This window comes from Callospermophilus lateralis, chromosome 14, assembly GCF_048772815.1.
Source record: "Callospermophilus lateralis isolate mCalLat2 chromosome 14, mCalLat2.hap1, whole genome shotgun sequence".
Taxonomy (NCBI): domain Eukaryota; kingdom Metazoa; phylum Chordata; class Mammalia; order Rodentia; family Sciuridae; genus Callospermophilus; species Callospermophilus lateralis.
The window spans coordinates 103,586,120-103,603,173 of NC_135318.1; the positions used below are offsets into that span (position 1 = coordinate 103,586,120).

Consider the following 17,054-nt stretch of genomic DNA (forward strand, 5'->3'; position numbering starts at 1 on the left):
GCTGGCACCCGGCGCGGGGCGCGGGGGGCGGGCGCCCCTCGGCCTCCTGGTCGCGGCGCCCGGATTCTGCGCTCAACGGCCCCGATCCTTTGTTTTGCTTAATCGCACCTTGGCTCTCCCCGGTTCTTTGGCGCACGGTGTTTACCGAGCTTCGCCCCACTCCTGGGCTCCAGGGGAGAGTTCAGGGTGAGGGCCCCCCGAGGCAGGTCGCCCACGACTGTCCCACCTTCTCGGGAACCGGAGGCTGGCTGCGGCCTCAGGGAACGGATGGACCACGTCTTAGTTTTGGGGACAGCAGTAAGCGCGCGCGCCTGGCACGCAGTTGCACGGTGGGCTTTTCTCTGCCTCCGTCCGTCACAAAAGGGACTCGAGATGACGAAGAAGAATGGATGAGGGTTCTTTGTTCCATTAGGGAAAGTACTCAGGGAAGCTCCTACCCCAGAACTCCAAGTCGAAGGCTTTTTAGCTATTTGCCTCCCCCTCCAAGACCGGGAAACAAAAGTGAAGAGGGAAGGTGCCTTCCACACTAAACATCCTAGTCCCCTGGAAGAAGCCATCCTCGGTGGGGGAGAGGTGGCCCTGTTCAGTAATGCCCCAGAGACTGCATGGACAGAGTCCCACGCATGGGAAAGGGGACATCGCGATCAGAATGTCTGCTCTTGGGCAGGGTCCTTCCCCAAGCAGACACGTGAAGATAAACAAGTAGCAGCAAAAGCGTGATATTAGTTTTGTGGGCGAGAATAGTATTTTAACATTGAGGGAAGCTCAGGGTCAGACATTTTTCAGAAAAGCCAGGAGGAGCTATTTGTTGGCTTTCTTGGGGTTGATACTCCATCGGGGGCTACCTATGAGAGTCGAGGGCGTCCTGGTATAGCTGCCACTTACTGAGCTGTTCCTGGTCTCTCCCAGAGACCTTTTAGGTAAGGATTATTACTCCAATTTTATGGTGAGGAAATTTCAGCTTACAAAGATTTGTTCAAGGCAAGGCGGATGGGCACTATCCAGTTTTTATACCTGCTGAGATTTGAACTGGAGTCTGTCACCTGGCAAGACCTTGCAGGCACTTGATAGGATGAGAAACGCCCCCACCTCCCTTCAGTCACTCAGGTGACTCCCAGAGGGCTGAGGCTTGCCACACAGACAGGAGCCAACCAGCCTTGAATGTGGAAGAGTCTAGCCCTCTCTGCAACTCCACCTCCTATTCCCTGAACTAGGAGGTATCTAACCAGAAATCCAAGTAACCAGCACTCCACCTGAATTCTCACTGATAGTCAAAGCAGATCAATATCTTGGAATTCAGAATGAAGTGTGTTGTTGACAACTATTTAGATTTATTTATTGTCTGTTTCTATAGCTGCAAAGACAAAACGATCCTCTAGTTATCAAATGATGAGTCTTAAGGTCCAGTTTGTAAAAACAGGTTTACAAAGTGATGAAACATTATTTCTGCATTTTTCTTGTGCTTTCTTTTGTCTTACTTTTTACATCTTTCTGAGTTGTGTGTTTATTTATTTTGATCTTATTTTTATTGCATAGTTAATGTTCTACAATTTTTCTTCTAGTAACTGCTTTGACTACCAGACAGATTTTTGCTGTTATATTCTCTTTACTATTAAGAAATTCTACAATTTAATTTTGTGTTTCTCTGTTGCTCCTAGAAATATTTTAAATGACTCTATAGGGATATAGTCTGCAAAATCTAGTCTCTGGAAACAAACTTACCAAGTTTCTACAACATGCTGCAAAAAGAGAAAGAAAAAGCCATAGAGGGAGAAGCCAATAGATTTGGAAAAAAAAAAAAAAGGCCCAACCAACTACAATATATGGAACTCATTTGGATTCTAATCAAAAGAACAAACCATTTAAAAAGGAAACTTTTATGAGACAATCTGGGAAAATGTGACATTAGTTTAGGTGTCACGAATAAATTATATACACACTTTTTTTTTCCTTTTTTAAGGCCATATTTTTCAGGAACAGTGCCAAAATATTTACCAGTGGAATAACATTATGTCTGGGATTGATTCAAAATAAATTGAGATGGGGGAAATGGATGGGGCCAATATATGCATGTGAAATAGTATCAGCCATGGATTACTGGCAATCACTGAAGCTTGATGAGGGATGGGAGGGTTCATTGTACTATTCTTTGCTTTGTAATGCTTGAAAAATTCCATAATGAAAAAAGTTTTTCTGTTATAAATGCACATACTATTTTCAATTCCCAGTATTTCCCCTTACAGGAAATTATCTTGTGGGTATACTTGCTCATGTGTAAAATGATATACATACAAGAGTAGTCACTGTAGAATTGTTTGTAATAGCAAAACATTGGGCCATATTATATGTTCATCAACAAGGGACTAGTAGTTAAACACAGTATGGTACATTTTAGAATTACTTAAGCATGTAGATGTTAAAAACAAGGAGGTAACTGCATTTAGTGATTTGGCATCGTCTCCAAGATGTACCAACTAAGAAAAAATAGAGAACAATTCATAGATTGTAACTACCATTTGTGTTTGAACAAAGAGAAGAAAGGAAAAACAACATATGAAGTCGTTTCCTCTGGGGGTTGGGGGCTGGGGATGGGGGAAGGAGACTAATATTGATTCTATTACACTTTTGTTTCTTGTGACTTTTGAGTTATGAAAATGCATTATCTGTTCCAAAAATAAAATAAAATAAAATAAAAAAGCAATACATTCTTCGTTAATTAACAAAGAAAACAGATTTGTTAGACTTAGGTTAAAAAATATCAATGGAAGTTTTCCAGAAACAGGAAGAGGGTATACAATGTGTTGGTTTAGTAACATGCGGTCATGTGAACAATTCAAAGGACAAACCATTAAGAAGATATTTTCATGAGACAACTGAGAAAATGTGTTTTGAAAAGTTTTATATGTGCACCATACTATTTCCAGGACTTAATTATAATGCACAGCGCATCATATGTGCTTAGTAAAATGTGTGTATGAATGGACAGATCATTAGAAGAATTGCTTGTGACAGGTCTTCCATTTTTGTGATTATTTCATATCGGAGCAGATGGAGTATTCCAGAAAGTGTGAAACTCTTTAAACGTTGATTCCCTTGAAGTCAGGTCTTGAAGTAATACCTATATTACTTCTGACCAGCTCTGTGACCTTGGGTACCCCCCAAACTTCCCTAACCCTAGGGGTTGCTCATTTGTAAATTAGCTTCATGACATGTACTTTGTAAAATGGTCGTGGTGATCTTTTGAATTCATGTATATAAACCTCTTAGCACCAACAGCTTGATATTTGGCACTCAGTAGGTCTCAGTAAATATTTACTCTAGTTCAGGATAAAGGGAAAATGAAGGAAATGGACTTCATTCTCATAGGAAGGAAGGATTACCCCTTAGGTCCTCTTCTAAAGATAAAACTTTGACTTCTTGGTGGGGGGTGGCGGGGAAATCTGCTCTAGGTTAAAGGTTAGTTCATGGAAGGGGAAAAAAACAAAACAAAACAACTAGTTTCCTGGCCCAAGCCGTGATTGCAATAGGTTATGCAAATTCTCCCCCCCCCCATTTAAAAATTGGTGCGTTATAGTTGTACATATTGATGGGATTTATTGTTACATATTCACACATGCACACAATCCAACAATATTATTTAGGCAATATCACTCCCTAACATTTATTTCAATTCTCCTCTAATTCTTTCACCAACAAACACGCCTTGGAACTTCTCGATAAGTCACGTAGCTGGAAAAGAGGGAGGGAATGACATGTAGCCTGCAGCTTTGAAAGCCCGTTTCCACCCGCAGCCCCAGGATACCTTGGAAGCTTGTCAGAAGTGCGCATTCCCAGGCGCACCTGTCTTCACCTGCCCGCCAGGTGAATCTGATGATTGGGAGTGCTCTGAGGTCAAACACCCTTTGGGGTTTCCAACTCAGGACCCGGTAAGTTACCATAAACCTGGAAGGTGTCAGTTGCAGACGCAGGGGAAGGAGTCAAGATAAACTAAACGTAGACCAGACTCCGGAACTCTGGACTCCAATTCATGGATTACTTATTCTGTCCGTTACTTCATGGGAGGGAGACTCAAGGTAGACACCTTACAAAGTAAAACGTTTCCGCGCACTAAGGGATCCAAATGCTGCAATTAAATTGATTCCTAGCACCCAGAGCAAAGGCGGAGCTAGCGTCCATGCTGCTCGCGGCTGCCACCTTGTGGCGGGGTCGCTGCCTGAGGGAGGCTGGCGGCCCTGCCCACCTTCTCAGAGATTAGGGCCAGGGTGTCCTGGCACCGATGTCGATCACCGCAGGGGGACTGGGGCGACCTCGTCGTCACTGGGAAGAAATGGAACACATAGAAACAGGACCGGGGGGGGGGGCAGACCTCCCTTTCGGGGCCTACCCTCACTGACCACTGCCATGAAGATTTTTAGATCACTTTTGGTCTCAGAGGTTTCACCCCAGCGTTTCCTCCCACTCAACCCCCAGGCAGGAAACTGGTGGATGATTCGCCCCTGATTCAGAGCTAATCGTTTTTCATTACCTCACATGGTTGGAAGGTAAGGTCTTAAGATCATAAAAGCTGGGAGGAAGGGACAGTAGTCGTCAAGGCACACCCCTCCCTGCATCTGGGTCAGGAGGCAGGTCTCTGCGTGCCTTGGCGCAACATGGCACCAGAGGGTGGTGTGCAGTAGGCTGGACCCACTCTTTCTAAAAGAACAGTTTTTTTGCTTGAATCAAGCAGCAAAAATGCCACAGGACTCTGTAGGCAGGGTGCCCACTGCCTGCCCCAGAGCTTGTGCAAACCAGGAGACCCAAAGTCCTCCTCCTGCAAATGGGAGGAAGCTGACCTATCTATAGCTGAGATCCTATAGAATCCAAGCTTTTCCCCTTTGCCTGCCCGACTTTCAGGAAAAATTCAGCTCTCCGGGAAAAGCAAACTCTTTCCCTTCCCCTTCTGCTGGTCTCTGGTTAGGAGGGGAGAGAAAAACAAAAAAAAAGACTTGGCTCTCTGCTGAGAGAGAAAAACGCAAAGTTTCCATATCCCATTTGTTTGCTCTCTTTCACGAGTTGATTTAATGGATGCAAATAGTCAGTGTTGAAAGCTTCAAAACACGTCTGACTTGGAGCCAAATCCACAAACAGCTCTATGATTCTGAGTTTCCCATGGGTGGTTAGAGCTACTTGGAGCATTGGACACGAGTTTCCACTGTGGCTTTGGTACCTCATTTAGAAAGCCTCTGTTGAGTGGCTGAAGGACCAATGAAATGGAGCCAGTTGACACCCACAGTTCATTTCGGTCACTAAATGTGCCCCGGCTCTTTCAGATGAAAACTTTTTCTAACGTAGACCCTGAATTTGCTTCTTGTATCTTGTTTGAGACTTTTTAAAAAAAAATTGACCCAAATGATTGTACATATTGAGATCCCTGTGCTCTGATTTCAGGCCTTTTGTATAATAATCCATCATTTCTCTGCTTGCCCGACTTGTCAGTTCTACACCCTTTTATCCTTTGTCAACAATTTCAAAATCCACTTAAAAGAAGTACAACTGTCTAAGTCACTGCCAACCTAGCTGAACCCTGCTTTGGCCTCTCTAAGATATCTGAAAACCCTTTTTACCTGTTCCTTCTGATGCTTCTTCTGGCATCCCTGAAATAGAGTTTCATGCCTCACTTGTTCCTCAGAATGTTTGTTTGAACCGCCCTGAATTCTGTTACTCTTCGCGAATTAACTATGTGAGTATACGCTGCAGTTTTAAAATCTCAGACTCTTTCTCTACTGCCGAGTTTTTTGGTACTGTTTCTGCTTTGATCAAGGTCATTAACAGAACATCTTGAATGTCTAGCTAGGTAAAGGCTTGGGCCAGACTGGCTGGAGGGGACAGGGGGATGAACTCAAGACCAGGAACTCCTCCAGAGTGGTGTCAGCTTTCTGTCACTCTAAAAAATGCCCGAGATGATCCACTTTTAAAGAGAAAAGTTGACTTTGGCTCACACTTTTGGAGGTTCCAGTCCATGATTGGTGGCCCTATTGTTGGGAGTCTATGGTGAAGCAGCATATTATGGCCAGGGAACAAAAGACACACTGAATGAGAGTAGGGGTCTGAGATCCCACTGTCACCCTCAAATGCCTTCTCCCTGTGACCCAAAGACCTCCCACTAGGGCCCACCTCTTGAAAGTTCCACAACCTCTCCACAGCACCAAGCTGGGGCCCAAATTTGAACACATGGGCTTTAAAGGACGTTTAAGATGAACTTTTAATGTGTGTGTAGCCACAGGTAAATCTCTTCACCTTTTTATATCTTCCTACCCTCACCTGTATGATATAAAGGTTTTACTACCTCTCTTCCTTCTTTCAAGCTTTATTTCAAATTAGCTGGTTTTTCCCAAGCCATTTTTTAAAAAATACTATTTAGTTGTCAATGGACCTTTATTTAATTTATTTATATGCAGTGCTGACAATCGAACTCAGCGACCCACACAGGCTAGGCAAGCACTCTACCACTGAGTTATAACCCTGGCCCTCCCAAGCCATTTTTATGGCTTATTGGCAATTGCTCATCTTCTAGAATGTGTTCCTCTGCACTGTGATGCAGATTTGTGTGTGATGTAAAGCTATGCTTTAAGTTCTTCCAGAGAGCACATTTAAGACTTTTTTTTTTTTTTTTTGCCTATTTCAGAATGTGCTTTAAAATTAGAACTAAGAGTCATGACAGAGATTTCTGGACCATCAAGCTTCTTTCTACATCACTGCATTGGTAGATGACTATTGAAATACCAGGGTAAAATTTTCTAAAATGTCTAACCTTCAGCAACTCCTTCGAGTATTATTTGCCAATTGTTTTTTTTTTTTAATTTAAAAATTCTAGGCCAACCTAACTGCACAAATATTTCTGGAATTTTCTGCATCATTTGAGAATATTGAGCAGTGACTCTAGAATTGTCTCAAATTAGTCACCCACTTCCCTAGAGGGATAGAGGGGGCCCCAGTGCAAAGAACTGTCAGATATCTGAAACATTTGTTTAGTTATCTTTAAACTCAAAAGGACCTTCTATTTTTTTCTCCTTTTCTCTTTTCCCTTCTTCTTCACAGTGTGAAATTATGTTTCCATTTTGCACTTGGCCTTAAGGTAGCCTAGTTCCCTGGCCTTGTGAGCAGGGACTCAGATCCTTCTCCCACCCTGTTGGATCCAAATTTCTGTCTCCTATGATGCTGTGTTGCTCTTGGTCCCTTGCATTTCTAGGTCTTGCTACAGGACGATGAAGAAAGTACTTGAGAGATCTTCTTTTTTTTATATAAGAATATGTTTGGAAAGTGACCAAGTCAGGGGAGCACAGCTTGAAATCCTGAGCAAGGACAGAGTCCGGCTCCTTTCTGCTCATTCTCCTTGCTCCCACCTGATCTGCCTATGACCAATGACAATGAAGGAAGATGCCTTTCATTGTTGAGCTTTTTTTTTTTGCTGGGGATTGAACCCGGGGCCTGGAGCATGCTAAGCACGCATTCTGCCACTGAGCCACAGCCTCAGCCCTTCATCCTGGAACATTTGGAGTCTTTCCTTTCTCTGTCCTGTCTGGAAAACTCTTTTCCTTTAGACCAGATAAACTAGCTCCACCACAGAGGCCATGTGGGGTAGCCATCCATCCTTGTTTTTGGCGATTTTGTGCTCTCTCTCTCCCTCCCTAATTTATAACAACCGAGGGATGAATGTGGGCTCTTTATGGGCAAGGGTTGAGAGGTTCGTTTCTGTATTCGCAGCACTTTGCAATTTGGTGACTATTTACCAAATTTAATTCAGATTTCCTGAAAATGGCCAAACCAACATAAGGCTGCCATACAAGGGCATGTGACCCTACTTGCATCAAATCAATCAGATCCATTTCTCACTCGGGCAGTTCAGCTCTCTGGGCTCTGTACTGTCAATCACCTTGCAAACAATTTGGATTAAAGCAAAGTTAAAGACTGGGGGTGGTAGCTCAGTGGTAGAACACTTGCCTAGCATCCCTGAGTTGGATCTCCGGAACCACAATAATAAATAAATAAAAGGAAAGGTGGAGGGTTTGACCCTCTAGAAGGCAACAGATGTGGACCTAGGAACTGCTGTCCCTGCAATAAGAGAAGGGACCCCCAGGTTGTAGCACCTGCAGGTTCTGTGAGGAGCAGAGAATGGGATCAAGCATCTGCCCCCAAGAGTCTAGACTCGCCTTGTTAGGGCAGGGCTGCTTCTCCTGACTCACTCCTGGCAACCCCAACCTGTGCCTTATCCCACCTCGGACATATTAAGGGTCTTCTTTGATGACCCCCGCCTGCAAATGGACCCTAGTCTTTATTTTGGGGACATGAATTTGTGTCTTTCAGTTCTACAGCTCTGCTTTTGCAGAGGAAACTCCACCTTGTAAGGAAGGAGCACCCGATGGAGCCCATTCCTCTCCCCCTTCACCACACCTGTGCTAAGTAAGGTGGGCTCACTTGGTTTGGGAAATGAGCGTCGTTCCTTCATTCACTCATCTTGTCGAGGTACAATCATTCCCCAAAGTAGACCAGGCTAACAGATTTACATTTTGCTTAACTGCCACCATCCATGCCCAAGGAGACGACCGTGGGGATTTCCAAGTCTCTTGATCCTGTGACTTAATCATCTGCAGGCTGTCTTATAGCATTTCCAATCCAGACTGGAACCAGCACTTCGGCATTTGCAGAAACACGGCCTTTGTTTTATGAGAGGTACATTTACCCACCAGCCGAGTTTGCAGGGGGCAGTCATTTGTTTTGGTCATTTACATATGACACGCACAGGGGAGAAGGCCGCAGGTCCTGGCTTGGGTGGAACTAATTAATCAGGCTGTTAGTCGGTGAATGGAAACTCACCTGCAATGATTTGGATCTGGAATGTCTCCCCCAAACCCTTGTGTTTAAGGCTTGGCCTGTAGCTTGGCACTATTGGGAACTTTAAGAGTGGGAGGCCCTTATGTCATTGTAAACAAGCATAAAAGGGCATTTGGGGGAACTCAACCCACTTCTCTTCCTCTTCCTTTTATCTAGGCCACAGGGTGAGCAACTCTGCTCCACTACATGCTCCCTGCCATAATCAGCTGGCTTGCCACAGGCCCAAAGCCAAAGGGCGAATCAGTCATGGGCTGAAACCTCCAAAACTCTGAGCCAAAATAAACCCTCTCTCTTTATAAGTTTATTTGCTCACGTATTTTGTTACAGTCATGGAAAGCTGACTAACACACATCTGTTCCTCATCCTGGCATGTGGAATTTAGAGGATCAATCTTTCATTATTACCATTCCACAATTTTTTTTTCTACTTCTTTTTTATTTATTTATTTATTTTTTTTTTGACTGCTGATAGGGTAGCATTTGGGGTATGAGAAAGTGAGACCAGAATGGATTTAGACTCAGGGTCCTGGAAGATTAATTTCCTTCCCTTTCCATCTGATAACTCTGGGAGCAGAAGCAGTGTCAGACGGTTTCACATCCAACACGGTGCCATCAGGTGGAGGAGGCAAGACAGAAGGAAGGCAGCTACCAGGAGCCCAGGGCTCTCTCTGTGGGGCAAGAAAGCTATGGGGGTGGGTGGTAGGAAGAACTGAGGGGGCCTGTGGCACAGAGGGAGAGAATACCTGTGTGCAGTAGGTTTTCAGACATAGAGAAGGTGCCTCAGTGGCCTGCTGGGTGGAACAGCTTCTACCGGAATGAAAGAAGATTGTTCAGGGGAGAAGCAAAGCGAGAGAAAGAAGGATCCCGGTGAGAGGTGTCCAAGGAAGCTCGTGTTTGGGAACCCTGCCAGGAGTCTGCACTTGCTTAGTTAATGTCTGTGCTCAAACAAAGCAATGGATGATTCACCTGCCAGTTCCCGGATGTCAGGAATGGCTTCAGGAGGAAGATGTCGTTACCCCTAAGAGCTTACCCCTGAGACCGCTACTTGGCTCCAGCCATTCCAGGTGAGGCCGTGGCTGGCACCCCGAGCCCAGAAAGATAGCCAGAGAGGGAAAGGGTGGGGGTGTGCTGGCTTCTAGCCAAGCCCCCCCACCCCGCTTTGATGGTTAATTTAAAACTTCTGTTCAATAGAATCACGAAGGTAATTTGGTGCCTGTTGAAATCTGTGTATGGCTGTAGAGAGTCCTATTTCTGATGAAGAGTAAATAATGCGATATGGCTGTTCCAAGGCCTGACACGAGTCTCTTTGCTCCACAAAGAGGTGTGAGAGACAGTGATAGGCAACCCGTCCTGGGGCCTCTCAGGGCCGCGGGTGACTCCCTGTGTGAATCAGACTGGAAAGGCACGGGGCTGCACTTTTCCATGCTTTGTTACCACAAGGCCCACGGTTGGTGCCTGGGAACCCGCCCCAGGGTCTGTGCCCGGAGAGCAAGCCGACTCATGCCCGGTTCCTCCACCAGGGCTTGTGCCAAGTTCACGGGAATGAAGGAACATTGCAGAGGATCAGGAACACCAGGGGCCCCAGTTTGGTTACTAGGTACACTCAGCCAGAGCTGGAAGCAAAGTTGGCAATCCAGAAGGAGGCAGGCCCCAGAGCTTGGGGTTCCACGAAGGTCGGGGCACAGGGAAACAGTTTGCTGACCTCAGCTCAGATGACAATCAGATTCAGAGCAGGAGGCGGGAGTGAGAGAGTTTTTTTCTCCCAAATGGAATGCGGGTGAGGCCAGAGAGGAAGGTTTGTCACCTTGAAGAAACCCTAGAAAGTCTGAGAACTGGGTGACTTTCTTCTGGAAACAGACGTTTCCTTTCACAGTCTTGACAATAGCAAGGACATGTTGTCTGGCACTGCAGACAGCCCCGGAGAGCCACAGAATGAATTGTTCCCTCTTCTGTGCATCTGAAGGGCCCGTGAGTGGTCTCCAGGCAGAGGGAGAGGCGAGGGTTAAACTGAAATTGAGTCCAGTTGAATCAAGTGTCTGTTTTAATCAAACGTCTCCTCTAGCACCTGTCCCTCAGTAGGTCTTACTGGGAATGTTGGAACTCTACCTGCTAGATTTATTAGGGCAATGCCTTTTGAAGTCTACTTTGACTTCTAATCTCTGGGAAACATGTCACATATGCTGCGAATTGGTGGCAGTGTCCAAAACCAACACTTCAGCTTGTGTTGCTCCGGCAAGGATTCCTGGCGCAGGCAACCAGAGGAGAGTGTGTGGGATGCCCAGGTTCTTGTACCAGCTTGCTTTCCTATTGTGCTGGCAACCAGAGGGGCCCACATAGGGACAAAAATGCTACACGATTTAAGGCAAGGAGTGGAGAAATGAATAATCCGATCAAAGCCCGTTCTCAGTGCCACAAAGCCAAGCACGGGCAGTGGCTGTTCCAGCCACCAGTGTTTAGAAAACTCTTGAGAAAGAAATAGACTTTAGTTCTTCCTGGAAGCCAAATACTGTATGTCCAACCAACCTCAGTGAGACTCCACGGGACAGATTACAGACAAGGCATTTAAGATTCTTGGTATGGTGTGGATCTGGAATGTGTCCCACCTGCAGATTGTAAGCAGGTTCCCCAATGCAGCAGGGTGCAGAGGGGGGACTCTGACCTCATCAGTGGATTAATCCACAATGCACTGGATTAATCCACTTGGTGGATTAGTTCATTGATGGCTGAATGGACTACCAAGGTACATCTCATCATTTCCAACACCTCTGCCCTTTGGACCCTGAACCTATAGCTTGGTTATTTAATCCTCATGAGATCTAGAGGGGGAGGTGAAAAATCATATGCACCAGTGTAAAAGAACTTCAATTCAGTCTCACAATGCCCCTTTGCTTTAGATGTTTAGGTCCATTCGTTCTAATTTCAGTTCTAAAACGGGTCCTAAAATTAAGGTGGACTGACACCCACTGTATCCCAAAGTGTACACAAAATTAAAAGATTATTCGCATGATTTTCTAGTACGGTCTTTGAGTTAGTTTTAAAATCCAACTTTTAAAAATAAAAACAAATTATATATGTGAGGCCTGGGTTTGATTCCCAGCCTGACCAACTCCTCCCTCAAATTATAACTCTAGAAAGAGTATTGTCAATGATCAATGCCATCACATTTAGAGCTAATTTTTAAAGAGAGTAAAAATGAATGTATAATGTTTCTCATTAATTCTTTCCCAGCACAGTTTAATAAACCACATGCCTTATTCCTGGTTTCAGTTAGAATCTGGTTTCTCCCCTGGTGTACCCAGAATTCTGAACTTTGAAATGAAGAGAATTGGACATTCCCAATTCTGGAATTTAGGGCTATTTTGAGATCAAACACTCTCTGTATAGAGTCCTGTTCCTAGTGATTAGATGGCATAGGGCAGCCAAGAGGAAGCTGTTAAGAAGGACCTTGTTGTTTGCTAAGTGATTCATCCTCACAGTGCCACCAAGATGAGTAAGTCTCAGTGTAATCCTTACAGAACTTAAGGTCTAGCATGACCAGAGGGAGGGAGCCAAGCGGGAGAAGATGGAATCCCAAACAGTGCTGATCAGGGTTAAGATAAGAAAGCAGATCTCATTTGAAAACATGTATCTGAAAGAACTGAAAACAAGTTCTCAAAAAAAACATTCTCCCCATGTTCACAGCAGCTTGGTTCACAATAGCCAAAAGGTGAATGCAACTCAAGTACCCATAGATAGACGAATGGATAAACCAAGTGTTATATATACCATGAAATAGTATACAGCCTTCAAAAGAAGGAAATTCTGACACATGCGATAGCACAGATGAAACTTGAGGACACTATGCCAAGCTCTGTAAGCCAGTCACAAAAGTCAGAAAGTAGTCAAACTCTTATTGACAGAAAGTAGAATGGCAGTTTACTGGAGCTAGAAGGAGGAGGAAAAGGGAAATAGTTTTTTAATGGGTAGAGAGTTTCATTCTTGTGAGATGAATAAGTTTTGGAGATTGACTACACATTAGTTTATTGCACAGAAATGCTACTGACTAGACACATAAAGATGATCAAGACGATGGGGGGTGGGGAAGATGTGGTGAGTGTATGTGTAGGAAGTCTGAAGACCCAGGAAAAAGCTCTTAATCCAACTTGAGGGTGTGAGATGGTCAGTTTTATGTGTTAACTTGACTGGGCCACAGGCCGCCCAGATGTGTGGTTAAATATGATTCTGGTGCTTCTGCGAGAGTGTGTGGAGATGAGATCCACTTTGGAATTGGTAAACTGTGTAAAGCAAGTGGCTCTTCACAGGGTGAGTGGGCCTCACTCAGTTGAAGGCCAAAAGGAGCTAAGGCTGACCTGCCCTGAGTGAACAAGAATTCTTCTTCCTGACTGCCTTCAAGCTGGGACATTGGACTTTTCCTGCCTTCAGACTCAAAGTGAACCATCAGCTCATCCTGAGTCCTGAGCCTGCCAGTCTTTAGATGGGAGCTACCTCGTCAGTTCTGCTGGTTTCAGGCTTTTGAACTTGGGCTAGGACTAAACGTCAGTTCTCATGGGTTTCCAGCCTGCTGACTTAACTCTGCAGATCTTGGAACTTGTCATTTTTTTATAATCCTGTGAGCCTGTGTGTGTGTGTGTGTGTGTGTGTGTGTGTGTGTGTGTACAATGTCCCCCAGTCTCTGCAGGGGACTGGTTCCAGGACCTCATAAATCCCAACATTTGCTGATATACAAATCTCTTATGTATAGCGGTATAGTACTTGGTATAATATTTGTGTATTATCTATACCCCCTCACCCCCCTACTTCATCTCTTGATCACTTACAATACCTAATACATAAAAATGCTATTGTATGAAGTACAGTTTAATTGTGTAATTGTTAAACTTCAGTGTTTAGGGACTAAATAGCAAGGAAATAGAAGTTTATATGTATTCAGTATGGAAGCAGATACTTTCAACCACGGTTGGTCAAATCCATGGTTGGAGGAACCCAAAGATACGAGGGTCATCAACACCCCACCCCCAACAGAACCCTGAAAGGAATGCTATCTGACCTGAGCCTTGACAGATGGGCAAGAGGTAGCCAGCTGGGTGGCACAAAAGGAGGTGGCACAGAGGCCCTGTGACACCTCTGGGTCTGTTCAGGACCTGGCATGTAGTTGAGTACTGCAAGGGCCAGGGATGAGTCTCGGAGGAGCAGGATGGTCAGGACATGGGGACTGTATGTCCCACTCTAGGGCACTTTGTCCCACAGGCCAGCCTTTCCAATCGGGCAGCAGACTGCGGTGCGTACAGGTGCTACACACGACACGCAGGAGCGGACCCTCAGGTCAGGGGCAGGTGGGCTGGTACTTCTCAGGTGAAACAAAGTCGACAGTTCTCTTTACCAAAGGACTTCTCAGAGCCTTTAAGGATGCAGCGTGCACTGTGAGTTTCAGGGGGGGTAGAGTAGTTTCACACAAATCTCCCCTCTGGCTGGTGAACACCTGTTAGGCCAAGGACGGAAGCCAGTTTCCAGAGTGCTGCCAAGAGTTTGGAAGTCATTTAAAGGACGTGGGATAGACACGGCCTATTCTTTTATTTTTGATGGACGAATCTAGATGCAGTATAGAAATACACCTGGGGCTCAGGTGGGAGCCAGGGGTTGCTGTCGGTGTGTGTCCAGAGTCCCTTGAGTGCCTGTGGAGGGCCCTCGGCTCCTGGGGCTGCACGCCTCCTTCTCCTGGGATGCCTTCGGCACCACCAGGCTGGGGCATGACAGAGTCCTAAGAGGTGCCCTTGATGAGCGCCCCCCTTCCTATTGGAGACGACGCTCCAATTGCTAGACATTCAGCTGCCAGCCACTAGCAGGAGTTATTCGCTTGTTGTTGTTTTTCTTCCTTTTTTTTTTTCCCCTTCTTTTCCCGTTTTGAGCAGGGGTCTCACTAAGTTCCCAGGCTGGCCTTCAGCTCCTGTTCTCAAGTGACATCCCCCGCCCCCTGCCTTAGCTTCTTGCATAGCCAAGACTGCAGGTGAGATTTTTAAAGGAGTGCAATCAATAGAGATTTTGATCCATGATTCTGGTCGGGTCATCTGAAGGTATTATTATCAGGAAGAGAGAGAGAAAAAAAATAAAATAAAAAGCAAGTGTGTGATGGGGATGAATCCTGTTTGAAAGGGAAGTGCTTGGGGACCAGCCATCCAAATAGACAAGTTTCCTTAGCTTGTACTAACAGGAGACTTCAGGGGAAGAGTAGGGAGGGGGCTGCTGTGGATGTAGGGTCATTTGAGTTAAATAATGAAAGGAACCGGTAGAGTAAGTGAGGGCTTGCAAGAGAGTGAGGATTGTCAGCTGTGGGTCAAAGGTTAGTTCCAGGAGGTTCATGGGGCAGGATGGGAGGGAGTGTCCATACAGCTGGCTGAGAAGGGGGCTCTCAGGGAAGGATAAAAAGAGGCAGGAGAGAGGGCAGCGGCGGCGGGAGGGCCGGAGGTGGGGGAGACAATGGCTAGCGTATTTCTAGGGGAGTGGCCAATAGCTGCTGAGAGTCCATTCTGTACAATATGGCTGCTGTCACTTCTGAAATATGTCACAGAGGAGTGATGGGGCCAGACGCCAAGTTTCAGTAGGTTGGAGGTTAATGTCAATTGAGGACATGAAGATGGTACTACAAGAATCCTAATGGGGAAAAAAGGAAGAATATAACCAAGTTGCATAGATAAGGAAACCAAGGCCCAGAGAGGTTGAACAATGTGCCCAAGACCAGAATAATGGCTGTAGATAGGATTCAAATCAGGAAAACTTTTTTTTTTTTTTGTGGTGCTGGGGTTTGAACCCAGGACCTTGTGCATACAAAGCAAGCACTCTACCAACTGAGCCATATCACCAGCCCTAAATCACAAGAACATTTGCTTAAAATTCTGCTCATGTTTCCTGGTTCTTTGCTTCTAATTTTGCCTTAGTCTAGTCTTTCCTGATGCCATCCAGGGACCCCCCCCAAGCCACCGGTTAACCCATTCACATATAAAAAACATCCAGCAATTCTTGGAGATTCCAAGGATTTTAGGAGCTGTCTACCAAGAAACTCAACGAAGACCCAATATTTATTTCACAATATCACCAGCTTCCTCATGATTCCTTGGTAACCTGTGACTTAGGAATTTATCTGATACAATTGTAGTCTAAGAGATGTTGTCTTCCATACCCTTTGATTCAGAAAGTCATGGTTATATGTATTTGTCATACACAAAGGTACACAGATATTAAAGCATCGTTTTCAGAAGTAAAAGATGAGAGATAGCTCAATGTCTTTAGATGGGAAAGAGTCGAATAAATCATTCTCCATACATCAGAATTCTATGCAGCTTGTAAACAATAGGACAGCATCTCTTTATAGGGACCAGTCTCCAGGAGAAGTATTAAGTGAAAGGAATAACATGAAAATTGTCATCACCATTTCTGATAAAAGAGCTCATGTCCATTATAGAGTCACATACCACCGAACAGTATTTAATGATGGATCACATATACACAATGGCGGTCCCATGAGATTAAAATGAAGCTCAAAAACTCCTGTCTCTTGGTGATATGGTAACCATTCTAACATCGTATAAAAGCCCAGCATATGCACTTGTACACAGTACCTAATGCTCGATAATGACAATGCATGACTGTAACTGGTTTATGCATTTACTATAATAGGCTTTTTATCATTATTGTGGAGTGTCCTCCTTACATGAAAGTTTCCTGTAGAACAATACACTGCAATACACCGGAGCAGCCTCTGCCATTTCCTGCTTGCTTGTGCCATTATCTCTTGTGCTTGATTTAATCTCATGCTGTTTTGATCACAGGACTCGAGAGCACCAGGCTATACCATATATGAGGCTATCCCACAAAGCCTAAGTGTGTGGCCAGCGGTGCCCTGTAGATTTGTGCAAGTGCACTGGGATGAAATCACCTTGCAGTGCATTTCTCAGAACCCTTCCTCATGACGCCACATGGGGCTGGAAATCTAGAACATCTTCGGAAGGACAGGCAGGCCCTTGCCTGCAGAACTGTTCTGGGAGGACTGGATGGAGCACGGAAGCTGGGAGAAGACTAATTTTCATGTCTCCTTTCTTCCATTTTGAATTGTATACCATGTGTGTCGATTATCCAGCTAATAAATAAAATAAACATCTGGCATGTTTCGTCACAGCAAAGGCAGTTTAA

At 45.0% G+C, this 17,054-nt stretch overlaps 1 protein-coding gene and 1 non-coding gene across 2 annotated transcripts in view; both read right to left on the reverse strand.

Moving 5' to 3' along the window:
• Fhl2 (four and a half LIM domains 2) overlaps positions 1-17,054 on the reverse strand; it is a 71,482-nt gene that overhangs the window by 37,511 nt on the left and 16,917 nt on the right. The window lies entirely within an intron of this gene.
• Positions 15,655-15,727, reverse strand: Trnat-ugu (transfer RNA threonine (anticodon UGU)). The gene has a single exon. It is a non-coding gene; the product is annotated as a tRNA-Thr (tRNA).